Genomic DNA, 27,419 nt, shown 5'->3' with positions numbered 1-27,419 from the left:
TACACGGCAGTTCTGTTTGAAAACTGAATCGTGGAAAACTTTATTGCAGCCAACACATATCAGATGAGTTAGGGGGCAAACTCACCCACTCCTCATTCCTTACATATTGATGCTTGCAAAAAGACCCCTCGGCGTCATCTTTGAACACACTGGTTCGGCATCAGTTTTCAAGGTTGATGCATAGTTAATGTTGGAAAAGAGCATGCTGTAGCACATGAAACTTAGCAAGTAGTTTAAGTACCAAAACCTTCGCTGCCAGCACCGCAGTCTCCTCACTGACAGAGTTCTGACTAACTTGCTAAACACCCATCAAAAATTCCCCCCTACTGTGAAGTTTATTGGGCCTTATAAAAAAGGCCCGCCATGTCTTGGCTCATGTCAGGCTCACATCTTGGCTCAGTGTATTGAACTGCCAACGCTAAAGGACATCTTGTGCACATCTCTGTGACAACATCTGAAGGCATGGCAACATTTGGGATGACAGCCCAGGGCCTCAAAGTGAAAAGTAAAAAATTACTCTAAACCATTTCACATCCTTTAGTGGCGCGAAAGCAAAGCGGAAACTGATTTTTCTGCAATCAAGAGCATATACAACTAGCAAGATTGCTCAGTTAGTGGGTATAAGTCCTCCGTGAGAAAGAACGTGTAATTGCTTCATTAAATTATGTTGCAGCAATTATATTACAAGCAAATACCTGCAGATTTTCTCTAGAGTACCACACAAGGGCAAATATAATATTTACTGTTAGTTGTATTTAAATAAATAATTCATTCAGCGTGTAAGGATATCAACACATTATATTCACTGGACACTTCATTACAAACACCTTGCTAGTACTGGGTTGAACCGTCTTCTGCCTTCAGAAGTGCCTCAAGCCTTCATGACATAGATTCAAGAAGCTGCTGCAAACATTCCTCAAAGAATTTCGTCCATGTTGACATGATGGCAAAACACAGTCGCTGCATATTTGTCGGCTGCATATCCATGATGAGAATCTCCCGTTCGACCACGTACCAAAGGTGCTTTTTTTTGCTGATGGTAGAGGCCATTTGAGTACAGTGAACTGTGACATGGTGTGTTATCCTGCTGGAAGCAGCCTTTAGAAGATAAGTACACTGTGGTCATAAAGGGATGGACATGGACAGCAACAATTTATCTTTATGTCTTCTGCTTCAAGGTTTGACATCTTGTGCATTCAGATATGCTCTTGAGGTACTGTTACAGGGCATTCTCCTCTAACCTCTGACATCAACAAAACGTTTTATCACAGAGAACTGCGGAGATGGTTGTGTGGGAAAATCCCAGCAAATCAGCAGTTTCTCAAATATTCAGGCCAGCCCATGTGCCACTAACAAACAAGTCACGTTCAGTTACTTCAAATTAAATCACCTTTCTTCCTTATTCTGATGCTCAGTTTAAACTTCAGCAGGTCGATTTGACCATCTCTGCATGCCTAAATGCATGAATTGCTGCCATGTGATTGGCTAATTATGTTCAGGAGTTGGACAGGAGTACCTAATGATGTGGCCAGTAAGCGATTACAGCAGCTCTGAGGATTAAACTTATTTTCCAGCAGAAGAATGGCAATAAGTTTTGCAAGGTTGTGCATGTAACTGAAAATAAAAAGCCATAGAGATTTATGCAGCTTTCCTTCTTTTAAATGTGAACTTTTCTGTTTCTATGAAAACATTCTTCCAACTAATAAATAAAAATGTCATGTAACTCACCGATTTGAAGAGGTTGTTAAATTTTGAATAAGTGCTGGGATCAGACCAAAACTAAACAACAAGGGCAGATGTGGCTTGCAGGCAGCACGTTGCTCACCTTGTGTTTATCGGCTCCAAAAAGTCGTGAAAAGGTATTACATAAAAGCTTCTAGCCGGGTCTTTGTGTAATGGTACAATGCATTAGTGCAGACTGCAATACCTCGAGCACTAGGTGGACTCACGGGTCCCCAGAGGGTTACATAAACAACGTACCCAGAACAAGTTTGACGCCTGCATCGCATTTTATCGGTCTCATTTGAAGCGGAGAGAAGCTACATCCATATGTACGCGTGTGTGTGCGCATGTACTCTGAATTTTTTATCTCTGCAGCAAGGAGGTTAACCTGATTCCCGAGGCCTTTTCAACCGCACGTGAAGTATGTGCGCGCACAATGAAGAACACATGCATAACAGCTGACAAGGAGACAGAAGAAACAGCAGTAAGGCATTCAGAGACACGTTCGGGGGGCTCTAACTGATTCATTCAGGAGGCAAACATCCTTTTTGAGACGTGGATGGATGATCAGAGTTGAGACAGCTGTGAGCAGGGGAAACAAGTATGTGAAAAATCACGGTATTTAAAAGTAAAGCAGTATTTCAAAAGCTTGCGAGAGCATGGAGGCGCATAAAGGCAACATTTGGTTCAGTTTATGCCTAGCTCAGGGCAAGATAAAAGGCGGCTGCAGCTCTGAATCACCTCAATAACACAAAGTGTCTCATCAAGCCGCTCATTGCTCATCAGAGCAACTGTTGTACACCCGTGCTTTCCACCCACGCCACAAGCTTCTTCATCATACAGTTAGACGCACACACACAAAGACCCATCATCATCCAACGAGCAGATGAAGAAGCACAAACACAACAGACCCCCCGACGGCCACTGCCAGCTTCTCTACGCGCCACAGGCTGACTCCTCGTCTGTTGCGAGACAAAAACAAAAACTGTCCATAAAAAAGTTAGCTGCTTGTGACACACATAAACACACAGATGAGCTCATTCAGCTAGGTTACTGTGGTTTAGGAATTGTTTTTTATTGTTATTACTTTCACTTTTACCTTAAATGATGAAATAACCGCAGGTGGGATAAAACAGTGAACCTCTTATTTGCTTTTATTGTCTGTAATATTGTAACACGCGTGTTCTAAAATCTCCTACTTCAGGGGAGTAGTTTGCCATTTTGAGAAATCCATTTATTCACTTTCTTGCCAAGTCGAGAAGACTGATATCAGTTATAAGTAGACTATATGAGGTGAATGTGAAGCTACAGCCACAACAACGTTAGCTCAGCACAAAGGCAAGCCTGTTGCCCGACCAAAATTAATATAACTGAGCTCTCATCACGTCTAATGAAACAAGCAACATGTTCTTGTTAAATACAGTACTCTGCAAAAGTCTTGAGCCAGCCCACATTTCTTTATATTTTAGGAAAATGGTGAAACAAGTACAAACATGTAAAAACGACATATGAGGCAAAAACACAGTTTGTACAAATCTAATGAGCTTGAAAGTCAATAGTTGTTAGGTCAAGTTTTATTCTCCAACACAGTCTGAACTCTCTTAGGCAACTTTCTTGTCATTTCTTTAAGTAGTTTTCGGGTATAGTTCTCCAGGCTTCTTGAAGGACATGAAAAGCTCTTCTTTGGATGTTGACTGCCTTCAGATGATCCCACACTGCTTCAGTAATGTCGAGGTTCGAGCTGTGGTGAGGTCACTCCATGGCTGATGGAGTTCCACTGTGTGTTTTTCTATCTGGGAATATTTTCCCTGCATTGGAAGTGTGTTTGGGATCACTGTCACACTGAAAAATGAAGCCAATGTCAATCTGATGGTTTCCAGATGATGCTGTATGGTGGATGAAATTCTTATGGCACTTTTCTATGTTCAAATTTCCATTAATTTTGACGAGATCCTCAGCACTATTAACATCCCAACCATGACTAAGACGCCATCGTGCTTTATAGGTGGTTGTAGACACAGTTTCAAAATTGGAGTCATCACACTGTCAGACCTGTTGCACAGATGTTCAGTCCAGTTCTTGTGTAATTTGACGTTTTTCTCATTCTCAAGTACATGACTTTTAGATACTAATCATGTGCTCTTCATCTGTCTGTCACTTCTCCACTTCTCCAGTTTCTTAGTTTTTTTGTTAGTTTTTTTAAGGACACAAGGAACAAATTGTGTTTTTGTGACATGCTGCTTATAACAAAGTGCCTGAAGATATCATTTAAAAATAACTCTTGGCTAAGTTTTCTCTTATGTGTAGACACAACACTGGTTCAACCTTGAGTTGGGTGCCTTTTTTATGCTTAAATGGTTCATAGGGGAGTAGCAAGCAAACAAACTTTCAGAAAGGCTGGTCAAGAGCACTTTAAAACATTTACAAGACAGTCGGGCTGCTTCAAATAAAATGCAAAGAAGTGAGAGATGGCTCAAGACTTTTGCACAACACTATTAAAATGCATTCGATCAACAGCAGCAATCAGTTAGAAGGTTTGGAACAAGTATCTGCATGTGAGAGAGAGAAGGGTGGAAACGGGTACAACAATACAAGCTGACCTTTGACATAATATCCTGTAACACCTGAAACACACACACACACACACACACACACACACACACACACACACACACGGGAGAGTTGTTTTTGCTTCTCTTCCTCTCCTGCTTCAATCGAATCAAGTCTTATCAAATCCAATCAGACCCACTGAGGCGTTTCATTTGGAGTCAAGCAGCAGAGGAGATTATACACACGGATGAAGAGGAATGGCTTTAATCAGTGTGTGTTTGTGCATACATGCAAAACAGAGGGATAGAGAGCATTTGTGTTTGTGCATGTGTCAGTCTGTGCTGTTGCTGTCTGTGTGACTCTGGCCCGTCTGTGTAGGCTTAGGTGTACTGTGTGTGTGTGTGTGTGTGTGTGTGTGTGTGTGTGTGTGTGTGTGTGTGTGTGTGTGTGTGTGTGTGTGTGTGTGTGTGTGTAGATCATTTTATCCATTACTGTGGCCACTGTGAAACACTGCCAGTCACACAGATTGGGCTTATGAAACACTTCCACAGCTGTGTTAAAGCAGAAAAACACCCCTGCTGTGTTTCTCCCTCTCTCCTTTAACAAATAAATAAAGCGATTAACAGAATCACTCTAGTTTAACCAACAATCATGCTGAAATCACACCATCCTGCTACCAAGCCAGCACGTTTCTGCTCCGCCCTAAAAGAGGAAAACTGCGGTGTGTTTTATTTGCATAGCTTCACTTACACAGAGGAGTGCAGAAGAACATTTTCAAAAGTAGCAGCAAGCATTACAAAGTAGCTGTGTAGGCGTCACTTGTAGCACAGCAACCAAACGACCACGCAACCAAGCAGTTGCCAGAGGGATTAAATCTGTGGTGTTTTTTTTTTTTCTTTAAATTTTTGGCTGCATCGAGAGCGCTTAACATGTGTGACTTTGAAACACATCACAGCACACATACAGATACACAAGGTAAATCTGTCTTTTAGTTTGAATGCATGATTAATGATGGCCAGCTGCTCGCTTCCTCTTCTTTTCCCTAATAACATATATACAGGATATCGTGCAAAATTTTAAGGTAAACATCAAAATGACAATCTGTCGAGCGCATTAACCTGCAAACACGACAGAACATTAGGATATACTGAAGGCGTGTGGGTGGCTTTGAATGACAAAACCCACGTAACCCACGCGTGATCTGCAATGTATCGAGAATTCAAGAGAGCAGGGAGTAAAAACAGACTACATCTGGTGATGTAATTGGAAATGCAGACTTCCCCTTCAAGGCATCGCATCCTGTTTGCCAAAGAGTGGAGCGGACGTGCTCGGGGTAAATTTTAAACAATAAACAGTGTTTGACATTTTTTTAAATCAGCGGGGGTGGTAAACTTGGCTGTGGGTTCCGGTTTCACTCATGACCACTGCTCGGCCATGCTGGCGGTATCACTTTCTATGACCCCAATGACTGAAACAGAGACATCTGACCAAGGTTTCATACTGTTTCAGATGATGTGCAGTTATGAGTAATCTTGGGCTCAAGCATTCATGTTAATACGTCAACAACCACCATCTAAAAATTGATGCACAGCAATCACCCCCAGAACGGGAATGACTCTGTCCATCTGCAGCAACCTTGCCCAGAAGGACAATACACCTTGCCACACGACAAACTGGGTGAGCAGCATGACAAATACCTTGGGGTCCTGACCCGGCCTTCAACTTCTCCAGATCCCAGACCCAAGCATCTGTGTTATGCACCAGAAGAAGAGTGACGCATGGAGGCCCCACCCCATTCAGCCTAACCGTTTGCAGAGAGAAAACAGTATTTGAAACAGTTTTAGGTTTTAATTATTTTTATTGGATTTTAATGTTGTGTCTGTTTTGTATGAAGATAACACGGTTACTTCAATACAGCTGAAAAGAGATTATTGGATTATTACAAATTAAAAGTTTTACCTGCAAGACTTGCAAAATGAAACATGTTGCTTCTACAAACTTGACCTAAAAACCCAACCACATTGAAAAATACAGGAGTTTGCTAGCAGAGTGCAGAATGACTCATTGGTGTTTAGGTGGTAGGCTTCATAAATCCATCCACGATAAATGGAAAGAAATAGTATTTAAGAGAATTACCCAGTTAAACATTAGTGACATAGATTCAACTTTAATTTGCAGCTGAACTTTGATACTTAACTCGTTAAAAGAAAGTAAAACGGAAAAAATCCTCAAAACTACTTGGATGTGTTTATTTGTTGCAGAAGATTAGTTTGGTTTGGGTTGCAGGCTTCCAGTGCAAATTTTGTTGCATTTTTAAAAAGAAAAAGATTATATTATTTGCTGATTGTATAGACAGAAATATTCTAATTTGGATAGAAAGTGGAATCTGCTCCTAAGGTTTAATCTGTCAGTGGACACCTAAACACAGCTCAGAAAAGTAGGCTGCAGGACGTTGCAAGCTGTAGTGCAGATTACAGGCAGTGATGTAACATGCCATAATACCAGTGACCTTCTGTAACTCATAGCTTCCTGGGGAGCCCTGTGTACACATGGTGAAAATAAATAAATCTGCAGCCGAAGGGTGAGAGGCAATGGGAAACAAAAGGCAGGGATAGTCTGACAGTGAAATATATGTTCCCCTCTGTGAACCGGGAGGCATGTCAGAGGATCTCCTGCTGCAGGAAATGATCCCTCCAGAGTGACGGCGAGGCATCTTCGCTGCGAAACACAGGTTGCTTTTCATGATACCCGAGTCTGTACTTTAAGACCACACACGTCTGTGTTTGTTTTCAGCACAATGTGAGCTTAATTACCCAGCGTAATGCGTTGACATGCACTGTTGTCAGATCAAGCCTATACAAGGTTTTTATTAAATAATGGATGTCACCTGCTGTCAGTGTCATCTGCCACTGAGAAACTGAAGGTTAGCCGAGGTTTTTATCTACTTTGTCAGAGACTTTTAATCACTTAAAAATGCAGTTCTTTAACAACTTCTAAATCTAAGCAATAATAAAATGATATAAAATTTAAAAAAAATATCTAATCGTGGAAACTTTAGTAGCAGAGAAAGCTACAATGAGATTTGAAGTGTGCTCACAAACAAAAATGAAAATGTTAATAATAACTGATAATTGATACATAAGGCTACGTCACGTTCTACCTTCTTCTAATTTTTTGAAAATGTTCTCATGTTGTTGCTTCATCACGATCTCAATGGTGGATGGAAAAGATTAAATGTCAACTTTTGCATTTTTTCTTTGTTTTTTTTAGCAGTTTGTTTTGGTTGTAGTTCAATATCTTGGGTAAAGTATGGGGCTGCCTGCTGTACGAGTGGTTAAAGCGTAGCATTCTTCTTCAAAATGTTTGTATTTGACAGGATCTCATGGACCTATATCTTGTTAATAAATAATAATAAAATACTGAAAAGATATGAAATGTTTAAACTGAGAAAATATGTAATTACATTTTTTTTGATTGTTTTGAGTTTGATGGCAGTACCATGTCTCAAAATTTGAGATAGAACAACCAAAGGCTAGTAAAGTAAATGATAATAAAAGAAACAAGTGCAGGAACGTTTTGCTAATTATGTTAATCGGTCAGTAACATGATTGGGTATAAAAAGAGCATTTTAGAGAGGTGGAGTTTCTCAGATGAAAAAATAGGCAGATGTTCATCAATCTGCAAAAAATTTGTAATAATTCAAGAATGATGTTGCTTAATCAAACATTTTGAAGACTTGGAATATCTCATCATCGGCAGTAGATATCATGATCAAACAAAGTCAAAAATCAGTTTTGGATGCCCGTGATCATCAGGCACTCAGGAAGTATTGCAGTGAAAACAGGCATGATTCTGTTTATGACTATTAGTTAAAAGAGGATCCCAGACAGTGATAAACATGGCCCTGTCTCAACTGTTTGAAGATGTGTTAATGCCCTGAAATTGAAAATGGGCTAAAATATGCATTAAATAGTTGTAAATTTTCTCAGTTTATACATTTTCTGTTTTCTGTGGGTTCCTTTTCTGCACTGAGAGACACCAACAAAATTCTGAACAAAAATCTGAAGTTTGGCAAACTTAAGGAAACGACTGATGACTAATTAGTGATTGTTCATCAGCAGCTGAAAACACACGATTCGAGTGTGACGAACCACAGAGCTGAAATAAACCTGCTCTAAAGGAACTGCAGGTGGACATCTAATTAAATCAGTGCACTCTGTTTTTATTTACATATTAGAGCATCTCCCAACTTTTTTTCAGAACTGGCAGTTAACATTTCTTCGCTCTCGCACTGCAGGCTTACTTGTTGTTCCTAGAGTATTTAAAAGTAGAATGGGAGGCAGAGCCTTCAGTTTTCAGGCCCATCTTCTGTGGAACCAACTCCCAGATTGGATTCGGGAGACAGACACTATCTCTACTTTTAAGATTAGGCTTAAAACCTTCATTTTTGCTAAAGTATAGTTAGGGGTGGATCAGGTGACCCTGAATCCTCCCTTAGTTATGCTGCAACAGGCATAGGCTGCTGGGGGATTCCCATGATGCATTGAGTCTTTCTTCTTCAGTCACCTTTCTCACTCAGCATGTGTTAATAGACCTCTCTGCACTGAATCATACTAGTTATAAACAGAGATGGTAGTAACGCGTTACTTGTAACGCATTACCGTAATCCGATTACTTTTTTCAAGTAACGAGTAAAGTAAGGGATTACTATTGCAAAAACGGTAATTAGATTACTGTTACTTACCTGTAGGAACGCTGCGTTACTGTGTTACTAAAACCGTGATTTTTTTGCGAGAATGTCTCATGACAGTGACGTAAGCAAGTGCGACGTTCGTGGCGACAGCTGTGTGCAGATCAACAATGGTTAATATATCGAGTGCGGGAGAGAGTATGAGCGTGCAGCGTTTAAAGCGTGGAAGTACTGACCTTACTTTGAGTTTGATTCCATAAAAAGTGACAAAAACATTAGTGTCCGTTGTGTGTGGGAAAAAAACTTATTTTTACAGCGAAAAAAAACCCTAAACTTCCAAGCAAGCACCGAGTGCGCAACGACGTAATGGGAAATTCACAGAGAAACTCGCGGATTCTTCCACTGACCGCGGCACACCTGCACCACCTGCACCAGGGTAAACCTCCGCCTACCCCCACTCCTGCTTTACAGGTGAAAATAGAGCAACAGGACCGCTGAGTCTTTGACTTTATTTATTTTCTGCTGTGTTTTACTTGCATCTATTTGAAAGAGTGAGTGTAAACACAAAAAATATTTTATTTTATGTGCTGGAATGTGTAGAAAATAGGTTTAAATATTAAACTAATTTCTTCCAGTGAGAGAATGTTGCATATAATTAAATTTTTGCTTGATGCATAAAGTTAAAAGATTAAAACTAACAAAACAAGTTTTAAAAAGAGACTTTTCCATTTGATTACATTTTGTATGATGGATTATGCAGAAAAAGTAGAATTGGGCTGAAAGATCTATCGCTTTATTACCTATTCAGGTTGTAAATCGTGTTTTTAAAAAGTAACTAAGTAACTAAGTAATTAATTGCTTTTAAAAATAAGTAATCAGTAAAGTAACGGGATTACTTTTGGGGGAAGTAATCAGTAATTAGTTACTGATTTCTTTTTTCAAGTAACTTGACCAACACTGGTTATAAATCTCTGGCTCTTTTCCACAGCATGTCTTTTATCCTGTCTTCCTTCTCTTTCTCCAACAGGTCGCAGCAGATGGTTCTGCTGGAGGTTTCTTCCTGTTAAAAGGGAGTTTTTCCTTACCACTGTCGCCAAAGTGCTTGCTCATAGGGGTCATGTGATTGTTGGGTTTTTCGCTGTATGTATTATCGTAGGGTCTACCTTACAATATAAATTGCCTTTAGGTGACTGTAGTTGTGATTTGGCGCTATATAAATAAAATAAAATTGAATTGAATTGAATTGAATTGAACTGAATTGAACTGAATTGAATAGAATTGAATTGAACATGGATCTTTTTATTAATGTTTGTTGCTATGAGATAAAGCCAAGTTTACTTCTGCAAGAGAATGTGAGGAGGAAATGCACTGCACTTTGTGGTGTCTCATACCAAATGAAACTAAAAGCGGGGACAGAGGAAATGGATCGGATGTTAGTGAGTCCAGATTTGTCTCAGCAAAGTTTCAATTCCTCATTTCCTGTGGTTTGAGACATACCCATACTCAACGCTGGGCTTTCATATAGCCTAAAATGGAGTGCACATTTGGCTTTCGACTTGTGGTGAAGCAATGTTCTACCAAAAATAACAGGTCCTTTTAACACTTTGGCTGTTAGGCTGTGAGCTGTTGCACAAATGGGTTTGTTAGATTTCTATTGTCTGTAATGTGCGACAACCAACAGCTTGTTGAAAAGGAAATTGCGAAAGTGCATGGAAAAAATAAACAAAATCAAAGAGCATATTGTGCCTTTGGTGTTGATTATTTCAAGCGCCAGTTTAACACCGCTTTTCCCAAATACTGTATTTGTCTCGGTGCCTGCAAACAATCGACCACAAACATTCCCCTGTCGGCGGCAGGAGGAAATCCGAAACCACAAACAGACGCACACACACACATATATATAGGAAGTGAACCTGAGAGAGGAAGCACATTTCTGCTGTCCCACTTATTTCTTTTCTCTGTGTGCACAACGACAGATCGATGTATACATGTATCAAAAAAGAGAGGAGACCGGCTCCCAAAAAGCCTAGTCAAGGCTCATACACACAGGCCTCTATTTGTATAACTGTGAGGACCCTTAAGCTCTGTTCATAACCTAAAATTAAGCTTTACCCTCAGGCAAAGTTAAAAAAAAAAAAGTCCTCACAAAGATGTATTATAAGTCCACAGGAATGTTCGACAGCTTGCAAAGATTGGACAGTGTTCAGGGATAAAAAATAAGTGGAATGTGACCTAACAGGAAATGGACTGACAGCTGTCACACTGTGCATCTGTTACACGCTAAAGTGCAATGTGCTGTATGAGTGTGGCAGATGGGGTCAGAATGAATGGGAATATGCAGTAATTAATGACAAATAGCTAAAATTAGAGCAGAAGCTACATGTCAACAAAGTTAATCAGGATCTACTTGGCTAATTGTTCGTGTCATTTTTTAATAAATATGCTAAATACTGTGCCAGCATCTTTACCGTGATGCGTTTCTAACTTTTGACCATAAAAAAATGACTGCTTGAGTTTATGCTAGCAAGCAACGCGACCAATGTCGGGCTTAAGAAGTGGCAAAGGGAAACATAAAATGGGTTTAATTTACATACAGCAATAAATGTTTTAGCTTAAAACAGACTTAAAAGTAAACTGGGAGAACAACTGATGGTAAAATCCGCAAAAATTGCCTTGTTCTTTTTTACTTTTTTTGTATCTCTTTATAGTTCTAATTAATCTTTTTGGCTGTTTTTACATATGTCAAACCTCTATCAAAAACAAAACACATTAGTTAAGGGCTGTAGCTAATAATGGTCCCATTATACCTGCCGTTCTTTCCTCTTATGCCAGCACTGATGTAAAGGTTTTATCTGAGTGGAGACAACTTGATAGTTTTATCCCATCGTTCAGAAGAATATTGAAAAAAAGCACTCGCTTCCTCAGCACTAAACAGGACAGAGCTGTGCAGACGTCACTTTTGACACAAGAAAAACATAATCAATGCGTCGGTAAAATGGGCCAGCTATAGATTTAAGAACATATTAGAAATTACACATTATGTATTATAACAGTATAAATAACATTATGAATTTAAAAACAATAGTTTAAATTTTGTCACTGGAGCTTTTTGTTTGTGTGAAGTCTTTTACAGTTAAGTAGAAACTGTTGCAAACATTCAAAGAAAAATGCTGGTGTGACATGTGCAAGCCACCTATAGAAAACAGTCGTGTCAGGAAAGGCATCTGGCTAAAAATCTGCCAAATCAAACATGATCCCTTATTCACAAGTTCACAAGGGAATAAGAAGAGTAGCTTAGTCGAGATAAGTCTGTTACAGTTGGGGAAGAAGACTTCCGCTCACCCCCACCCATGTGCACGCACAAAGTGTTGGCCATCCACCCAAATTCATTCATAAAAGACCCACCCCTTCCCCATCCGCTCACACACACTCTCAGCCATCCGGGACAGTCACAGGTGGTCACCAGTGCTTTATCATCTGCTCCTCTGGTTTAGAGCCAGAATATTCCAGATCATGTGATCCTCATGAATACAGATCTACTAAACCAACACCACAGACTTTTATCACACAGTATAGCTGGGATTCAGTGGGAGAGTGCACTGTAATCGTCCAGCCTATACAAGGAAAACTGTGGGGATATTCAGCAGGGGTGTAATGAAAAGGACACTAGATACATGAATAGCCTGCCCACAGCCACACTCAATCCAATTAGTTTAATCAATGGTGTATTCAGTGCACTCTTGAGAATGAAACATCCATCCATTTGCCATTTAAAAGTCCATGAATGAGTAAAGGACATACACTTATTTCAATTTTAGCTTCTTAAAAGTGTTTATTTTATTGTTAAGAAACAACTGTGACGAACGCCCCGTGGAATCACTTAACTGACCAATGTTGTATGTCCTCCTCACAGGGGTCTCAGGTTTATTTTATAGTTCACAAAAAACAACTCTCATTGACAGCAGGCTGTGAAGTAGGCGAGTCTCCGACACAGCCTCCATGTAACGGTATGCAATGACAGAAATGAGCCGTGTCCATGAATGGAGAGCGGGATGACGGTCAAATGAATGAAGTACACTCTGGGGGAAATGGGTCTTAAAGCAACAATCCCCCACGGGCGTGTGAGAAAAAGCATGATTTTTTTTTTTTAAAAAAAAGAAAAAAGATGGAGACAGGAAGGGAGAGTTAGAAAGAGATGTACTCACCCCGAGGAGCAAAAATGAGTCAGCTACAGGCAGGGAGAGAGACACAGAGATGGAAGTGATGCGTGAGTCTGCGGGACGATTTCCTCTAAAACGCTAAAACTCGTAGAAAGCAGCCCGACAGAGGCGGCAGACGTGGTGCAAGGAGGGAGGAAAAAAGTCCACCTGGTCAGTCCCGCTTGGTTTCGGTTCACTTTTGTGGTTTTAAGGCGCTCAGTGATGAACTTGAGTGTGATTCATCAGCGTGGCAAAACGCGGCAGCGGTGCCTGGGTTAGACGAACTGTCAGCACGAGTTTGGGGTGTATGATGCTCGTGAGGTGTCACTATGTCCGCTTGCTTCGCTATCCGCCTCTGAAACTGGCTGCTCTAACGTGGAAACGCCTTTTGTCTCTCTCTCTGCGCCCTCCTCTCTCTCTCTCGGTCACGGTTAAGCACGCTGTCTGATTCGCCCTGAGATCGTCTGTTGAAAACAACGCCTCACTCTGTCAATAACACGACGCTATATATGGCAGTAATAATACTAATGCTAATACTAGTACTACTACTAGTAATAATAATAATTCGATTTTTGAAGGGACTTCAGGGGGCTGTGAAGCTTGACAGTGTGTTCCCTGTAACACACTGTCATCTTATCTTCTTAATGTCTCTTCATTTCCTTTCAATTAATGCTTTTGGGGATAAATAAGGGACATCTTTAGCTTGCATTTCTTCAGAGCTTCTGGATAGCACTGATTCAGGCATTCCCTCGATGTCAATTTGTTCGCCATTTGCACAAATTTCAAGTATCCGATGTGTGAATGCTGCTTTATCCTTGGCTCAGCACTCTCGTTTAGGGCACTTATCCAGGACCCTAGCTGAGATGTGATGTTCATATGGACAGGCTAACCACTGAAGTCACATTAACACCACTTTAGATTTACCAGCTAACCTGACAAGAGTCTTTGGACAGCTTCAAACCTGGGAGCTTCTTGCTGTCATGTGACTATTGTGCTAAGCTGTTTTATTGGTTTAGCTTTCTTTTATTGGCTTAGTCATGTAATCAATCTAAAAACACCATTAATGACCCTCAAGCTTCACAGTAGTGATCACTAGTCTCTAATCTTCTTTCCATCCAAATATTTTATGTGTTTTACCTTCTCCTACTTTTAGTTTAGCCCATGGTAATATGGACTGTTAAATGTTTAGCACTCACTTAGTCCTCAAAGCACTTTGACACTGCAAGATGAATCCACAGACACGTGCTCAAACCCACACAGATGCATCACTGGGTAACTTGGGGCATTTCTTCAATTGATCTCTTATTAAAATAGGGCCTTTTTGGAGTATAACCCAGAGAAATATTTGTTATACATGTGGGGTTAATTTAAAGTTAAAGAAACAAACAACCAGCAGGAATAACACGACGAGCACACATTCGTGTTCTCTTTAGTTCTCGGTAAAAGGAGCAGAGTGGGAGCTCCTTCCCATTCGCCATTTTCCCTCTGATTCCACACATACTCTCTCAATTCCACACACACATTTTTCGAAGCTGATGTCACTGAGCCGCTATCCGGTCTGCAAATCCCTCCTCCTGTTCCTTTCTCTCTGTCACAAACATCCCCCCCAGCTTCAACTCCATTCTTTTAAAAGTGACAGCGAGCCAACAGAAATTGTGCTTCTGGGTGCTGATCTCTCAAATGAAGTTAAAGCATTCATTAGTTTCTCCCCTCTGGTCTCCGAAAGAAAGGTTTCCCCCTTAGTACAGTGAAAAAGGACACAAGTGGGAAAACAGCTGCAATTATAGAGTTTATGTCTGTATTTCAGATATTTCTGTCACAAAATTGCTTTAAAAACGACCGATGTCTGTTCTTTCAATGGGAATAAAATATTATTTCATTGCTTTCACATTACACATTCTGCAACACAAAGCAACTATGTTAGCGAGATGCATCCATAGATTATAACGAGGCTATTATTTCTCATAGTATTGGAATGATAATTGCATTCAAAGTCAGTCAGAAGTCATCACCATCAGAAACATGGAGATATGTTTAGATTGGTAGTAGATAGTAGCGTCCATGTCTAACACACAGTTACTGTACAGTTGGAACTATTTAACTGCAAACTCTTTTGTAACTCTAAGCGTAATTTTCATGGCTAATAATTTTCAAGAGAAGCTCTACTGCTCACTAGTGTTTTGACAGTAAAACGGTCCAGCAGGGGAAGCACATAAATGCTATAGGCTCTACAATGCCGAAATAAAAATTACTGTAAGCTGTCAAAGCAAAGTTGGCATGCACTACCATTTTTCCCTTGCTTCCCCACAAAACCTTTTTGGAGATTAAACTTTTGTTGCTGCATAAACGGTTGAAGTAGCCCGTTAACTCCAGCTAGTCCTGCATATGTTATTATGAAAAGAACACAAACCCTCTTTTAAGTGTAAAGTAAGGTAAAGTACGTTTTTTGAGCAGTCTTTGCGACCATCAGGAACTTAGAGTAAAACGTCCAGACAACTAAAAATAATGACTATGTGTAGTGGAAATACCTTTATATGTGATGTCACATTTCCTGTTTTTTTAACCATCTTCAGGTTACACCAAGAAAACAAGAATTGCTTCCTGTTAAAAGCTGCTTGAGACATTCTACACTTCACTTTTCAAAGGTCTTCAGAAGTGCGCGTAGCTGGGTGTGAAGCGCACAGCTGTGTTCATTCTTGCAAAGTGTAACTTAAATCCAAAAACAGGTGCCGTACATCAAATGTCCGACGACTAAACTTTAGATCACTCAAAGAAATCATTCTGCTGGAATAAACTGCTAATGGCCTCTTCACACACCTCAGAAGTGCGTGAGTGTGTTTTGACATAATTTTGGAATATGTTATGACGGACATGAAAAAAATGCCCCCAAATTTAAAATAAAACACATTTCATAATATAGAATATAAAAATAACCTTTAAATTACAAAATTTTACAGTGCATCTCATGATTTTGTTGTGTTGTTATGACTTTGCAGTTGCTCTGTAACTCATGGTGATGCAGATCATCAAATCTGGAGGTTATGAATAACGCTTTTCTTCTCAGGTTTTGACCTCGGGCATTGGAAAAAGTCCCCTTTTTTTACTAATACACAAGCATGTACACATGATCACTCACGAGGGTGCAAAAGAACTGGATTAAGAACGCTGATCTTGGGAAAGTTTCCATTTGCTTTTACTTAAAAATCAGAAAAACTGCTGCAATTCAAAGAACCAAAGCATAACATTTACTGAGGTTAAATGCATTTATATTCTTTGTGATGCTGAGTGATGACAGACTGTAATACTACAGTCTTACTAAACAGAGCTGTAGTTGCATTAAGGCCTCACCGGCTATTATTTGAGTAGTTTTTAAGATCACTAGGGTGTAATCATGACTATGTTTACATCTTTATTTATTAATAAAAGTGACTATTTAATGCCTGTAAAAAATCATGATGTTCATGACGCCTGACTTAAAAGTTTGGACTGATGAGGAAACAAATTAAAAAGACACATATATTTTATCCTGTTTTGAGCACTTTTTCCAATGACTTCATCGACTTGTTGGCCTTATTGAATGGAAAACACTGGTTTGTCTTTTCTTTTGCAAAGTTTTCTGGAATGAAAGATGAAGATTAAGCTTTATTTTGCTGAAAACGTTGAAAATGATGAATGCCTTCTTATTTCAGATTGCTAAAGATTGTCTTCACTATCAACAACACCCTAAATTGGCATTGATTCAGGGGAAGCATGTGAGTTAGCCCATTACTGTTTCAGTGCACTTCTTTGCTGTCTTTTAAAGAAGTGCACTTCTTTAAGTGATCTGCTTTTTTAAAACACAGATCAGCTGTACATTTTTGAAAGTGCATGTAGCCTTGGAATAAACACTTAAGTTAGTGCTGTAAATTCGCCTTGATGCCAACAGCATTAAATTCCTTACACATCAGCAGAACCTCGCTTTCTCACTTAAATATCAGTGACCACACGACAAGAAAAGAATTGAAAAGTTAAAAATGTTTATTTCAGTGTAATGTTAATTAAATGGGGCAGCATGGTGGTTAGCACTGTTGCCTCACAGCAAGAAGGTCCTGAGTTCAATTCCACGATCAGGCCAGTGTCTTTCTGTGTTGAGTTTGCCGGGTTTTCTCTGGATACTGTGGCTTCCTCCCACATTCGTGCAATTATTGAGGATAGGTTAATTAGTAAGTATTAGCCCTGTAACAGACTGGCGACCTGTCCAGGGTCTACCCTGCCTCTCACCCTAAGTCAGCTGGGATAGGCTTAATATTGATTCAAAGAAGCAGTTCATGCAAAAACCTGCTAAAGAAAGGAACACTAATAACATACTCGGACGTAAAAACTGAATGTATATTTAAGCAAAACCATGAAATGTTTTGCAAACATCCTGTCGATATATATATATATATATATATATAGTAAACAAAATATTAAATAAAATATAATTATGATCATCATTATATTGCAAACAGCAGTGAATACAGTGACACCAGATTTCCTGTACCTGTCACCACCTCAGTCAGTCGTCTCCAGATCAAGTTTCACTGTAACAATGGGCTTCCTGTTGTTAATGCATGCAAATAAGGACAGAGTCATCTGAAATGGAGAATGAGACAGTGCTCTTTGGACTCAGAGTGATACAGAAAACAGCACAACAAAACTTCTTTTTTATGGGTTTAATCTAAGGTATTTTCTACTTGAAAGAGCTGAGGTTCAACTTCAGCCATTTTTCATGAACAAAAACTGAACACGTCAATGCTTACAAATACAAAAGGAGTGGAAAACAACAGCTTGTGTTTCTAACTCTTGCATCACATGTCAGATATTCAAATAGATCTCAGTGGGTGATGGATGAGTCAGTTGACAATCTTTGGTTGCCTTGGAGGCCATATGTTGATTAGCGCACTGGGATTTATGGAAGCATTCTCAACATGAGCTCCCCAACTTCCTGTAGCGGAACAATAAAGAGTTAACCTTTCAATCATTGCCATGTCAAGAATTCTATAATAATAATGGATTAGATTTATATAGCGCTTTTCTAGGCACCCAAAGCTCATCTCATTTATTCTTAGAAATATCTCTAAAGGACGCATCAACTCTGTAGCATATAGGAGATTTATTTTTTCTCTAAGGATGCACCACATATATGAAAAACATTAGTGTTAGCACAAACTCACTTGTTTGGGCTTGCCATGGTAACAAAATCCTTTCACAGAGAGTTTGAAGTAAAGAAAAAAAACTGAAGTATTAAAATAACAGTGCTATTACAGTGAAAAAAGGAAAACCCCTGACAAAGGAGAATTGATCCATTAGCCTGTCCTTTACCCCTCAGATATCTGGTAAAAATCTCTCAGTGTTCATTAAAAGCACAAAAAATAAAACTCTGGTTCAACCTTATATCCCTAAAGGATGAGTTCTCACTTACAACACAGCTGAAGAAAAGAAGATGTAGGTGTAAAAATAAGCTGGTTAGATAACAGTGAAGAATATTTAAAAAGCTAAAGTTTTAAGATACATGTATCGACTACGGAGCTCAGAATGAAATAAAATAGAATTAAAATGCAATTTATATTTATGCAAGGAAATAAAAAGAGGCAAGCTTTTAACTTATCTGCCCATTACTCCAGGCTGCAGGTGCACAGTGAGTAAAACTAGACTTTAACAAGATTGGTGAAAACAGTCTGCAGAGTGATTCAGTCATTCTCGGTAGAGATGATAAGATTATCATAATCACTATTTCTGGATTCATAAAAAGCATACACTCACCAGCCAGCTATTAGGATCCCCTTCCTAGTATTGCATTGGATCTCCTTTATATTTAATTCTCCATAGATTCAACAAAGTGCTGTAATCATTTCTCATAGATTCTAGTCCACATTGACATGATTGCATTGCACAGTTGCTGCAGATGTGGCGGCTGCACATCCATGATGAGAATCTCATTTTCCACTACACCCCAAAGGGTCTCTTTTCTTAGATTAAGAATTAATTATTGTGGAGGCCACTTGAGTACAAAGAACTCATTATAATGTTCAAGAAACCAGTGTGAGATGATTTGAGCTTCGTGACATGGTGTGTTATCCTGCAGGAAGCAGGAAGAAGATGGTACAAGATGAGTTTGTCCATCCCTTTAAGTCTTAAAGGGATGGACAAACTCAGGTGGACTGTGGTGTTCAAATGATGCTCAGTTGGTAGTAAAGGGCCCAAAGCCTGCTGATATCCCCCCACATTATTACACCACCTGGACTATTGATACAAAGCAGGATGGATCTATGCTTTCATATAGACTACACTCAATATCCTATAATTCAAATGTTGGAGCAGATTTCGAGACTCCTCAGGCCATTTTTGCAGTCTTCTGTTGTTTCATTTTAGCGAAACTCAGTTTCTTGTTCTCAGCTGATATAAATAGTACCCAGGGCGGTCTTTGCCTTTTCCTAGTCCATGTCCATAGGCTTTGACATGATGTATATTGAGCGATGCTCTTCAGCATACTTTGGTTGAAATGCCTGCTCATTTGAGTTACTGTTGGCTTCCTATCAGCTTGTAGCAGTTTGGCCATTTTGCTCTGACCTCTGACGTTTTCACCCAGCGAACTGCTGCTAACTGAATATTTTCTCCTTTTTGAACAATTCTCTCTCCAGAGACGATTGCGTGTGAAAATCCCAGCAGATCAGCAGTTTTTTAAATACTACGAGAATGTCATGCGATGTGGTAGGACTCAGGCGCAGAGCACAGTTCAGGGAAAAACAACGTTTATTTACACAGTCACCAGGTGCAGATATATACAGTGAGGGGAGCGAGAGTCCTGGGTCCGAAAGGGAAGTCCGGGATAGGAGTCACATACACGCTAGCTCTTCTTCTTTACAATGGTTCAAACAACAGGTTGGTCACGGGTCCGGGGAAACTGTGCACAGAAGAAAAGAGGGTTACACAGAGATCACAGCAGGTCCACAACGCTTAAGGATACCAGGCTGAGGTTTACTGACGTGTCTAGCACAATCATCCAGCGGTGAGGCTGTCTGCGTCCCGGCCTTAAGAGTCGAACCCATAATTAGAGCCTGACGAGACGGAGGTGTGTGTGCCAAGGGCGGGAGCCTGAAGTGAGCTCCGCCCTGGCGGGGAGGAGAGAGGAGAATGTACACCAAACACATGTGGCCTTGTGGAGCCGGCCGGGCAGACAGGGGGACCATGACAGAGAAGCCCATCGGCAATGTTCAGAGTTACTGTAAATCAACTTTCTTCCTCATTTTGATGCTCAGTTTAAATTTCAGCAGGACGTCTTTACCATGTCGACATGTCTGGATGGACTCGGTTGCTAAATAAGTAGTTGCATTAACAAATATTTTTTTTAAAAAGAGGGGGATCTGTTTACTTTTATCTGGATTGAGAAACAATTTCTGGTTGTTAAATTATAACTCAGAGTAGTACTGGCGAGTTTAACAGCAGACTGAACATAATAATATCATCAGCATACAAATGCACAGTCCATTACATCCAGTTTCAGCGCAGAACCTTGTGGGAGATATTTTTGCAGTGTGCGCATATTCAGATTGAATCTTTCCAGTACATGCTTGTACATGAGGCGAATATGGAACTTTAATCTATACTATAAGACAAAACCAAATCAAGTCTGCTGAATGCCTGCTCAGTATTTGTTTTGTTTTTTTTGGCTCCACAGCCACTATGACATCACCAGTAGGTATTATAATAATAATGATAATTGTAACAGTTTTTTCTTACCACAGATTTAACTATTAAATGCAGAATTTGTAATTATTATTGTTGTTATTCAATAGCGACATGGTATTACATTCATGGATGACTAGTCCACAGTTTGTGAGTTTGTGTGTGTTTGACTGAAATGGAATAAAAACGAAATCTGAATTTTCTTGTATATTTGGAACAGTTTCCTGTACTAGGTTTGGCTTTTGGACTTAAAATGGACAAACAGCATTGGTGTATTCAATGTGGTTGCACCCCAGGATGTGGAAGTGGCCGCTCTATCAGACAGGCGTCCTGCCTGTCTGATAGAGCGGCCACTTCCACATGCCATCAGACAGGCAGGACCCAGATCAAAAACAAAAGGCTCACACACAAGAACACTAATCTGAGGTTTGGGTTAAGCTGCAATTTAACAGAAAAAAATGCATGCAATGTACAGCATGCGTGTGTGAAACTGGGCATTTATGTGCCCATGTGTGTGTGTGTGTGTTTCTGATTTTGTTTGCATGTGTGTTTTTCCCAGAACAACTAAAATAGGGAAGTTCTTGCTTCCCATCACAAGACTGGCTTGTTTATTTGAGGGGAGACCAAAGCCCAGAAAGGAAGCTTCTCCAAATAAAACAACTGAGGGTTCAGCTGCTGTGAAAAGAAGGAAAGAAGAAAGGAAGGAGGAGAAAGATGCAAGAAATATAATTGAATAAACCTGAACTGGATGATAAAAAGGGGGAAAAAGAGCAAAACTCAGATGGAGAAAGGATGGAAAGAAGAGACAACAGACAGAGACAGAGAGAAACAGAGACAGAGAGAGACACAGAGACACAGAGAGAGGGGATATCGAGGGACTTTTGTGTCACTGTGTGTGAATGTGCTTATTGAGAAGGATGATTCAGTAGAAAGGGAAACAATGAAAATGCAGAGTCACAGCACCGCTTTTATTCAGATCTTATATTCTGTTGTTTTCACCCTCCCAAACTTTCTTTTCTGCTGTTTTAAAAGCTTTACTCACCACAGTTTAAAGTGTGTTTTTTTGGATTTTAATGGCAGTATGTTCAGTGTTGTCTGATCTTTGTTAATCACTGAGAGCAAGCTGCACAAACTCATAATTTTGGATCCTTTCGAGGTTATATCCTTTATTTTTGTCACTAAATTGGAACTTATGTCAAGGTCCCTGATTTAAACCCAGTGGGAGTTTCCCCCCAAAGACCCTAAACCCTGGCTGGTTGTGACCCATACCCGCTTTCACACCTTGGCTCATGTGATTAGGTAGAGGATCATCAGGGGGTCCTTTGTCCCTCTTTGGGGGGAAACTCCCACGGGGTTTAAATCTGGGACTCTCCACCATTTGACCTTAGAACTGAAGAAGCTTCTCGGATGAGAGGTGAAACATCTTCAAGCAACTCAAAGAAGTCCAGACGCTTTTCTTTCCAAGCTCCTTAGACTACAACATGTAACACAGATTCTGTTTCTTTCAGTCTGCGTTGTCCTCCAGCTTATATCTTTTCCCATTTGTCATGTTGCCAGCTCACCTGCCTTCTCTCATCACTCACTGCCTACCTGCACTCCCTCCTCCTTGTAAACACAGCTTTAAAGAAGCGTCTCCTCCACATTGTCATTATCTTCCTGGTTTAGCATCTGTCCTGTAGTCATCCCTGCCCTCTGTTTTTCATTTCCTCACCCTTCCCCATGATGACACTGCCTCTGTAGCAGAAATTAAAGGCTGAGCTCTAATCGCCAACCGCGCTAAGTGCAGGCCGACAGCTCGGGGCATCCAACCCTATTATAAACACATAGGCATCCAGATCAGAGCGGTAATGACAAATGCCACAAAGCAGCCAGCAGACAGACAACTCTGCCCTCCCTTGTTAAACCATGACCATTTAATGCTTTCTGCTGGGCTCTTTCCTATGATTAAATAATAATACTAAAAGCTCAGCTATTACAACTGCTACTACAGAAAATCCATCAATAATAGTAATTATTATGCTCTTTTAAATAGTTTCAATTAAGGCTCACACAGATGGACAAGACATAAGAATGTGTAAAAGTCGCTCAGACAGATGATAATTTATATTCTTGTTGAGGCAACTGGTTCAGTTTCATACTTTTTCCTTTTAGCTTTCAATCATGGAGGTAATAATAACGCTTCGTGATTGCAACGCTACTAGAACAAAGTGACATTATTAAACCAGGTAAGAAACAGGCTGGAAATTAAAGGCTACAGTAACCAAACAAAGCCACAGATCAGTCAAACTTATTTAGCAGGGAAAGAGTTTATTTAACTTATCGAATTGTGGTTCAAATTTGAAATAATGTGTCTACCATAGTTATTTTCCTGTACACGCAGAAGTTATTACAGATAATTGAGGTGTGCAGAAAATGGCTTGCAGACAATAACCACAACGTCTGCTGTTCTTCTGCTATGTAATCATTATTATTTCCACCATATGTCAGTTCACTGTTTTGGATTTACACTCAACTCCTTTTTATACCCATTCATAGATATATCTTAGTTTCCCCCTTGGCCCCAGGGTTTAGAGTTTTTCTCTTAAGGAACCATAAATGGTACCTTCAATGGACATCAACACTGGCCTCACCATGCATCTCTGTCAGGTTGTAAAACCAACCGTGAACTTTTCCCAACCAATCAGCATAGATCACAGAGAGACATAATTGCATCTGACCAATCAGCAGTGGCTTGGAGCATTTTGAACGTCAGTGTTTTTCTGGATTTGGGAAATTTGTTTTTATGGTCCTGCCTATCTATTATCATGGTTCATAACATAGAAAATGACAGTGCTAAGTTGCTGAAACTCTCACATTATGTGGCTGAATTGTTGTTTTAAATGCTGAGATAGGAGTTGTTCATTTCTTGACATACATCAAATGCATCTAGAAAGCTTTACTATTTGTATTTATTTTTGCTGTCTTATTTTTTGCTAAAAATGATTAAATAATTCAGTATTTGACATTTATTTAGCTTTAAATGATTCCACATAAGAAAAAAAAATGTCACAACCAGTACTTAGTGTGTTTTTTTCTTCACTTAATAATATACATTTACCATTTATACATGAATATTTTTGGTTTTCAGTGGATCTAAACTTCACTTTTACTGTTTATCTTTGAAATGGGCTCAATATTGACCTAAAATATCCACTTGTATCTTTTGCTGCTGTCTGCTCAACTGCTTCATGGAGAGCGAGACACTGTTGTGATGCCATGCCATCAAATACCATGCCACAGAATAGCAAGACCTGTACTTGGCTGCTCTGTTTAGCCTTAATTGAGTGTTTACAAAAGAGCTTAAATATTTGAAGAAAAATAGTAATGTGTAACTGCAGCAGAACGTTCAGCGGTGTCACCAAGCACTCTGAAGAAGCTGTCTAACTGACTGGACAGGACCGCACTTTGATATTTATGTTATAATTATGAGAAGCATCAAGAAAAATGTAAATGAATAAACATTTTTTTTAAAGCTTATACGTGTTTTCCTTATATTTTTTAATTACCTAATGGCTCTGTTCCTACTGTGCCTGTGATTCACTCCTTGTGAGTAAAGCCAACCAGTTAACATTCCTCATGAGTCAAGCATCAACCTATTCCCCTAAACACCACTCGACCACAGGAACTGTAGGGTGGGCACATCTTTGTAGAATTTCCATAGATTCTTTTCAAAGGAAAGCCATCTAGAGTGTCACACATTGGTTAGTGTCACTTTGTTCTCTCTTATTTTGAAAAGAAACTGAGACTATGTTGCACAGTAACCACCTACTGAAAATTCCTAAAATTCCTAATTTTTCACATTTATGTGAAAGCCTCACAACCACCTAATCTGAATAATATGTTACACAATATATATGCCTGGCAAACCCTTGACAAAAGACTCAAATGATATTTGTATTGCATAGCAGGACCTATTGCAGAAATGCCCTAATTTTTTATGAAATCAGTCTCCAATTTACTTCTATAACACCATCTCACTATCCCTATTTTCTTGTCTCTGTGTGATTAAGTATAAGTTAACCAACAGAATGAAGAGACAGAGTAATACAGTAACATGCGTATGTACTGTATGCACTAGTTATATAATTATTGAGAGTGAGATTGGTACTTGGATTACAGTTTGTAAAGAAATAAAGACAAGTAGCAAGAAGTGTGCTTCCTCCTCTCGGCTAACAACAACCCAAACCCAGCTATCTCCCACTGAACTTTAGGCACATGTGACAAAAACACAAACTCAAATGGATCCTGACGTTCTGTATCATGTGTGTGGAAATTTTTGTTTTCCTAAATATTCTCTCTATAATTTTCTGACAGCTTATTGATGTATTTAAAGCCTTTGAACCATCCAAGCATCATTAATTCAGCTTTAATTGAGGTGCGACAGATAAGCTCTCCAACATTTGTCATCTACCACTAAAGAAAACGACAGAAAAATATAGCAGGCATCAACCCTAAGCAGAAAAGTAGACATTTTACAATGAATTTTTAAAGTTTCAAAATAAGAAAAAGCAAAGTCTTACAATTAATTCCAGCCACTCTTTCCAATTTTAGCCGATGAGTAAAATTCTAGAGTCTTAAACAATGAGTCAAAAACCTGATCTCCTCAGGGTGACTTGAGTCATTCGGGTCTTTGTTTGCGGCGCTCCTGAAATACTACAGCCCCATCTAAATGTGTCCCGATGTTACAGATGGTCGTGACTCCTCGATGTAGTCTGTTAATTACATCTCACATTGACTGGTGCGATGATGAGTAATGACAGAACAAACCAAAGGCTTTTTTATTTTTGTACCATGTCACAAAACGGGCTCTTCACACAGGACATTATACAATTGGAAATGGCACATAATATTAACATAAAAATGAGAAACGCTCTAGGGTTTCTCTTTCAGTACATACAATAGGCAAAAGTAAACTCCTGGGATCTTTTCCTCTTTGTATTTGAGACTTTTTAAAATTTTATCTGTTTAGTTAATGTATCAAATAAGTCCCAAAATATCCATAAAGAGCATTTTAAGACAACAAGGGCACGTAAAAATAGTTTTTCATGTATTTCTTTTTGTGCTTCTGCTTTTTGTAACTCTTCTGCCTCCATGTCTCTTCTCGGGAACATTAGGCTAGTTCTGGTTTAGACAACTGTGCACTGAAAACTGGTCTCCATTACCCACCGTTTCTTAATTATACCATCCTCCCAAGGCCCGTTAGTTGAGGCAAAATTACAGCCTAAAGGGGTTGTTACATTAGGTGTTGCTCAGAAACCTGCAGAGGGATTGATTACAGCTCATTAATCACAACACAAAATGCCTGCTGCGCTTTATGGTCTTGTTAGAAAGAGAGGGAGAAATGCTGCAGTGAATGAAATGATGAACATAAACGTATTGTTCATCATGAAATTCGTGACTTTTTGCAGCGCCTTGGGAGATTGACTGTGTGTATCGATATTAACTTTTAAAAATCAAAGCAAAGGCATTCTTTGTTTGTAAAATGAAATAAAAAAATGATCCCAGACAACCAAATAAAAGCATCTGTGAAAATAAATTGATTTTTTCAAACATTTTTTCCTACTAAAACAACATAGCACAAACAACATAAAACCACTACCAGACGAATAACTGATTGACATGGAACATTATGCTATGTTACTAACCAAACAGTGGAAAACTTATCTGCATTATCTTCTGATAGAAAAAAGAAAATGCTTCTTGAAATGATCTCAGTGTCTGTCAGCATGCAGGTAACAATTCTTCATTTACAAATCTACTTTAGTATTATTGTGTGAACCTTTCTGCAATGAGCAAACTGTTCCTAAACCACCCACAACTACCCATTGCTGTGAACAACTGACTTAAAGTGTCTCCAAGCAACTTGGAAAGATACATGCTAACACAAGCTAACAACTGCATAACATATTTGAAAGATGTGCAAAGTTTTGTTTCCAATAACCAGCAGGTGGCGACTCTGCAAGAAGTTCAGTTGAACTCAGTAAACACTTGACACGTGAACAAGTGAAGTCACAAGTCTTTTTGAAAAAAAATGTCCCTATTTTTTGTAAATATGAGCCTGACTAGAGTTAAAGAAGAAGAAAGATAAAACAAGACTGATATGTCGCTACTGTACATGCAGCGTTTCTCATTTTCTCAGTCAGATCCAGGCCTGGCTCATCACATCTGGTTTGGAAACACTAAGAAAGCAACAGTGAAAGTGCTTAATTGGATGCATCCCAAAACAAAAGCCCTCTATTAATCTTCTTTGGTGCTGGTCATTCTTTACAAACAGTCTACTGGGAACAAGATATCTTCAGACCCAGAGATACCAAAGCTTCGTACATGCCATTACCAAACATGCAGTCAGACGTGGTTTTTCAGCATCTTTTAGGATTACTGCACCATATATGTGCTGAAATCTGTTTCTTTAGTAGCTTAGTTTCTTTACTATCATTGCAATCTAGGAATCTGCTTACAGTTGTGTATTCTTGTGATTATTATTTAGAACTTATTAAGGCTATATGTTGAGG

General features: G+C 39.3%; 1 protein-coding gene across 1 annotated transcript in view; it reads right to left on the bottom strand.

Moving 5' to 3' along the window:
* Positions 1-13,532, bottom strand: part of pea15 (proliferation and apoptosis adaptor protein 15) — a 66,787-nt gene extending 53,255 nt beyond the window's left edge. The window contains exon 1 of the mRNA XM_080905545.1: positions 13,168-13,532. The gene's annotated coding sequence lies outside the window, so the exon portion shown is untranslated. The remainder of the gene's footprint in view (positions 1-13,167) is intronic.
* Between the last annotated feature and the right edge of the window lie 13,887 nt (positions 13,533-27,419).

Source organism: Rhamphochromis sp. 'chilingali' (genome assembly GCF_963969265.1).
Source record: "Rhamphochromis sp. 'chilingali' genome assembly, chromosome: 1".
NCBI lineage: Eukaryota > Metazoa > Chordata > Actinopteri > Cichliformes > Cichlidae > Rhamphochromis > Rhamphochromis sp. 'chilingali'.
The sequence above is the reverse complement of the archived record's forward strand: the minus strand, read 5'-3'. Positions and strand labels throughout refer to the sequence as shown.